The sequence below is a fragment of the Cetorhinus maximus genome, chromosome 28, assembly GCF_964194155.1.
Source record: "Cetorhinus maximus chromosome 28, sCetMax3.hap1.1, whole genome shotgun sequence".
NCBI classification, from domain to species: domain Eukaryota; kingdom Metazoa; phylum Chordata; class Chondrichthyes; order Lamniformes; family Cetorhinidae; genus Cetorhinus; species Cetorhinus maximus.
Window position 1 is genome coordinate 3,378,895 of NC_135906.1, and position 6,000 is coordinate 3,384,894.

General features: G+C 48.9%; 2 pseudogenes; both read left to right on the forward strand.

The window, feature by feature from the left end:
- Positions 1-426: 426 nt before the first annotated feature.
- LOC144669055 (U2 spliceosomal RNA) lies at positions 427-605 on the forward strand (annotated as a pseudogene).
- A 3,348-nt stretch (positions 606-3,953) lies between these two features.
- LOC144669147 (U2 spliceosomal RNA) lies at positions 3,954-4,129 on the forward strand (annotated as a pseudogene).
- Positions 4,130-6,000: the final 1,871 nt, after the last annotated feature.

The following is a 6,000-nucleotide window of genomic DNA, read 5'->3' on the forward strand; positions in this document are numbered from 1 at the left end:
TTAGAGCCCCTCGGGCTGTACAGATCAAAATGAAAGGCTGTAAATGATTGTAATATTGTTTGTACTGATGCACCTGGTGATACATTTTGTAAAAGTTTAACCTGGATTGTACCCTTGTAATGTTGTTATTGAAATGGTTTGGAATGTGATTGAAGATATTTTATGAATAAAGTATATTTTTACAAAAAAAAAAAATCTGTTCTTATCAGTTTAAGACCTTTCTACCACAGCGCACCGAGAGACTGGGAACTGTTTAGAGCCCCTCGGGCTGTACAGATCAAAATGAAAGGCTGTAAATGATTGTAATATTGTTTGTACTGATGCACCTGGTGATACATTTTGTAAAAGTTTAACCTGGATTGTACCCTTGTAATGTTGTTATTGAAATGGTTTGGAATGTGATTGAAGATATTTTATGAATAAAGTATATTTTTACAAAAAAAAAAAAAAAATCTGTTCTTATCAGTTTAATATCTGATACGTCCCTTATCTGGGGACCATATATTAAATTGATTTTTGGAGCAGGGAGATGGAATAGGGGCTTGCTCCGTCCATTCCACGCATCGACCCGGTATTGCAGTATCTCTGGGAACGGTGCACCCTCCCCTTTCCAGGGGATTTTCAATGCTAAAAATAGTTTTCTTACAAACATCTGCTTTCTTTACTTCTCAACATGTACATGTTCCAAAATCCAACTTTCTTTCTTTCTCTCTCTCTCTCTCTCTCTCTCTCTCACTCACTCACCCGCAGCAGCTACACACAAAAAACACGCACGCTCACCCAACACTCGCCGGCAGGGCCGGCAGCAGATTGGACGCTACGTCCAGATCCCTGATGGAAACAGTTAAGGATGCCAAGCTGCACGACGTCTTCAGCAACCCTGCAGACCGAGCGCAGCGTAGATACACCTGGTCGCGGCCAGACGGGTCCATTCGTTCCAGGATAGACTTCCTCTTTGTGTCCCGTGCATTCACAGTCAGATCCACCGAGGTCAAGCCGGTGTTCTTCTCTGACCACTGCCTCCTACTGGCGGACTGCCACTTGGAGAAGGACCTGAGGGTGGGCAGGGGGGCATGGAAGCTAAATGTGCAACTGCTGACCCCAGAGAACATTGAGGAGCTCAAGAGGGATTACAAAGGTTGGAGAACCGTGAAACCCCTCTTTGAGTCCCTGACACACTGGTGGGAAGCGATCAAGGGAAGCATCAAGAGGTTTTTCATCCTCAAAGGCACCCAGAAAGCTAGAAAGGAACAGAGGGAAATGTCCCGACTCCAGAAAAAGATGCAGAATCTGCTCCGGCTGCAGTCGATGGGGGTCGATGTCAAGGAGGAGCTCCAAGAGGTGAAGGGCCAGCAAGCCTCGCACTTTGCCTCGGAGGCCTCCAAGATCATCTTCCGTTCCAGAGTCCGCTCCGTGGAGCAGGATGAGACGTGCTCACGTTTCTTCTTCCAAAAGGTACACAGAGAGCGCTCTGTGATCAGCAGCCTGAAGGAAGAAGACGGCTCAGTAAATTCATCACGGTCCGACATTCTGAGGATCAGCAAATCCTTTTATGCCGGATTGTATGACGTGAAGCCCACGGACAGCACGGCCTCCCAGTCCTTCCTGTCCTCTATCACGGAGGTCTTAGACCACAGTACGCGGGAGAGCCTAGACAAATCGCTAACTCCTGATGAACTGACTAAGGCCCTCGAGTCCTTCGAGAAGAGTAAAACTCCCGGAAGCGACGGCTTGCCGGCGGAGTTGTATTCGGCTCTGTGGGACTTGATCGGCCCAGACCTGCTAGGAGTGTACGAGAGTATGCTCCTGGCCGGTAGTATGTCAGAATCCATGAGGATAGGCATCATCACCCTCATCGACAAGCACAAGGGGGAAAGGGAGGAAATTAGAAATTGGCGACCCATTTCACTGTTGAATATGGACTATAAGATTCTGTCCAAGGTCATCGCCAATCGGGTCAAATCCGCTCTGGAATTGGTGATTCACCCTGACCAGACCTGCTCTGTGCCAGGCAGGAAGATCTCTGACAGCCTGGCGCTGCTCAGGGATACGATTGCCTATGTACAGGACAGGGGGGTGGAAACCTGCCTCATCAGCTTGGATCAGGAGAAGGCCTTTGACAGAATATCGCACACCTACATGGGGGATGTGCTCTCCAAAATGGGCTTTGGGGAGGGAATTCGAAATTGGATCCAACTGCTCTACACTAACATCAGTAGCGCAGTCTCAATCAACGGGTGGGAAACAGATAGCTTTCCGATTAAATCTGGAGTCAGGCAGGGCTGTCCTCTCTCGCCTGTCCTTTTCGTGTGCTGCATAGAACCCTTTGCCGAGTCCATCAGGAAGGATCCGGGCATAAGAGGAGTGACGATCCCAGGCAGTGGAGGCACTCAGGTAAAAGCCTCCCTGTACATGGACGACGTCGCCGTCTTCTGCTCGGATCCGCTGTCGGTGCGCAGACTGATGCACATCTGCGACCAGTTCGAACTGGCCTCGGGAGCCAAGGTAAATCGTGGGAAGAGCGTGGCCATGTTCTTTGGGAACTGGGCTGACCGATCCTTTGTCCCCTTCACTGTCAGGGCTGACGGCCTGAAGGTGCTGGGGATATGGTTCGGAGGGACCGGGGCATGCGTTAGAAACTGGAAGGAGCGAGTGGCTATGGTGAAGAGGAAACTGGGCATGTGGGAGCGACGCTCCCTCTCCATTGCGGGTAAGAACCTGGTCATCAGGTGCGAGGTACTCTCGCTGTTGCTGTATGTGGCGCAGGTCTGGCCCATTCCAGACTCCTGCGCGACGGCGATCACTCGAGCCGTCTTCCGCTTTATCTGGAGGTCGAAAATGGATCGTGTCCGCAGGGACGCGATGTACAAGCCTCTAGATAAAGGGGGAAAAAACGTGCCCAACATCGCCCTCATACTGATGGCCACCTCTGTGTGCGGCTGCATCAAGCGGTGCGTAGACCCTCACTACGCAAACACCAAGTGTCACTACGTGCTGAGGTTCTACCTGTCCCCGGTGTTGCGAAGGATGGGTCTGGCCACGCTGCCACGGAACGCTCCAAGTAGTTGGACCGTGCCGTACCACCTGTCCCTGGTGGAAAAATTGATGCAGAAAAACACCTTTGACCACAAGTCCATCAGGCAGTGGTCAGCACGTAACGTCCTAGAGGCCCTGAGGGATAAGGAGAGGGTGGACCCTGTGGGATGGTTCCCCGAGCAGACTGTCAAAGTCATTTGGCAGAATGCCTCATCGCCAGAACTTTCCAACAAGCACCAAGACGTAGCTTGGCTGGTGGTGAGAAAGGCCCTCCCCGTCAGATCCTTCCTACACGCCAGGAAGCTCACCCCCTCTGCACGTTGCCCTCGAGGTGGCTGTGGTGGGGAAGAGACCGTTGTCCACCTCCTTGTGGATTGTGCCTTTGCAAAGAAAGTCTGGAGAGAGATGCAGTGGTTGCTGTCGAGGTTCATCCCGAGCAGTTCTGTGACACAGGACTCTGTGCTCTACGGGCTGTTCCCAGGGACACACACCGAGACAAACATCGACTGCAGCTGGAGGATCATCAACTCGGTGAAAGAGGCGCTTTGGTCTGCCCGAAACTTGTTGGTCTTCCAGCACAAAGAGTTGTCCCCGACCGATTGTTGCGGACTGGCACAATCCAAAGTCCAGGACTACGTGCTGAGGGACGCACTAAAGCTTGGGGCAGCTGCCGCAAAGGCGCAATGGGGAAGGGTCGCTGTCTAAGACCTTTCTACCACAGCGCACCGAGAGACTGGGAACTGTTTAGAGCCCCTCGGGCTGTACAGATCAAAATGAAAGGCTGTAAATGACTGTAATATTGTTTGTACTGATGCACCTGGTGATACATTTTGTAAAAGTTTAACCTGGATTGTACCCTTGTAATGTTGTTTTTGAAATGGTTTGGAATGTGATTGAAGATATTTTATGAATAAAGTATATTTTTACAAAAAAAAAATAATCTGTTCTTATCAGTTTAATATCTGATACGTCCTTTATCTGGGGACCATATATTAAATTGATTTTTGGAGCAGAGAGATGGAATAGGGGCTTGCTCCGTCCACTCCACGCATCGACCCGGTATTGCAGTATCTCTGGGAACGGTGCACCCTCCCCTTTCCAGGGGATTTTCAATGCTAAAAATAGCTTTCTTACAAACATCTGCTTTCTTTACTTTTCAACATGTACATGTTCCAAAACCCAACTTTCTTTCTTTCTCTCTCTCTCTCTCTCACTCACTCACTCACCCGCAGCAGCTACACACAAAAAACATGCACGCTCACCCAACACTCACAGACAGCACTCTCATCTCACAAACACTCTACCTCACTCATATAAAAACATCTTTCACTTGCAAATACACCTCTCAAACACTCTCTCAGCTGCACCTTTCGCCTCACAACATTTTAAACCAGCTCTCTGCTGCCGCTGCCGCTGCTGCTGATACAGCAACAATCAAAACTCACACCTCAAACCTCACACACTTTACACAGCTACTCCGAAACCTCTACATCCACATTCACACAATCCTTACATTGCACAAGGAGCCCATTCCCCCCGTCGTGCCTGCACCAGTTCTCCCAATGAACATTCCACCTCGTGCCTTTCTCCTGCCTTCTCCACGTAACCCGGCACATGCTTTCTTTTCAAATAATCATCTCATTCCCTCTTCAATTGAACCTGCCTCCGCCGCGCTATCAGGCGGTGCATTCCAGACCCTGGCCACTCGCTGCTCCTGTCACTTTTGCTTCTTTTGCCAGTTACTTTAAACCTGTGCCCTCTCCTTCTCGATCCTTTCCCCGGTGCAAACAGTTTCTCCCTATCTACTCTCTCCCGACCCCTCATGATTTTCAATACCTCTATCAAGTCTCCTCTCGGACTTCTTTTCCCCAAGGAATACATTCCCAGCTTCCCCAATCTTACTTCATAACTCAACTTCCTCGCCCCTGGAACCAAACTCGTAAACCTCTTCTGCACTCTCTCCAATGCCTTCACTACCTTCCTAAAATGCAAGTCAAATTGCAATCCGTCAGAGTCGGCATGGCTTTACGAAGAGTGAATCGTGTTTGACTAATTTGCTGGAGTTCTTTGAAGATGTGACAATCAAAGTGGATAATGGGGATCCTGTAGATGTAGCATGTCTGGACTTCCAGAAGGCATTTGATAAGGTGCCGCACAAAAGATTAATACACAAGATAAGATCACACGCAGCTAAGGGTAATATATTAGCTTGGCTAGAGGATTGGCTAACCAACAGAAAGCAGAGAGTCAGGATTAATGGGTCTTTTGTGGATGGCAAGCTGTAACTAGTGGGGTGCCACAGGGTTCGGTCCTTTGGCCCCAACTATTTACTTGGATTCAGGGGTAGAAGGTACTATAGCTAACTTTGCAGATGACACCAAAATAGGTGGGAAAGTAAGTTGCAATGAAGAAATAAGAAATTTACAAATGGATTTGGACAGGTTAGGTGAATGGGGCAAAATTTGGCAGATGGAGTTTAACGTGGATAAGTGTGAGGTTATCCATTTTGGTCAGAAGAATAAAAAGGTGACTTATTATTTAAATGGAGAGAAACTTCAGAAATGCTTCAGCACAGAGGGATCTGGGTGTCCTCGCGCATGAATCGCTGTAAGCTAGTATGCAGGTACAGCAGGTAACAAGGAAGGCAAATGGAATCGCTTCTCGGCCTTTTGGCAAAGATCAAGTGTAGTCGTGAAGCAATGGCTATAACCAGTCGAGCCCCATATCATGGGGTACGTAACACCGTTCGGGTGACGGTGAAGGACAGCGAAGCTTTCTTTACTTTCCAACATGTACATGTTTCAAAACCCAATAGGATCCAACTGCTGTACACTAACAGCGCAGTCTCAATCAATGGCTGGGAATCAGATAGCTTTCCGATTAAATCTGGAGTCAGGCAGGGCTTCCCTCTCTCCCCTGTCCTGTTTGTGAGTTGCATAGAACCCTTTGCTGTGTCCATCAGGA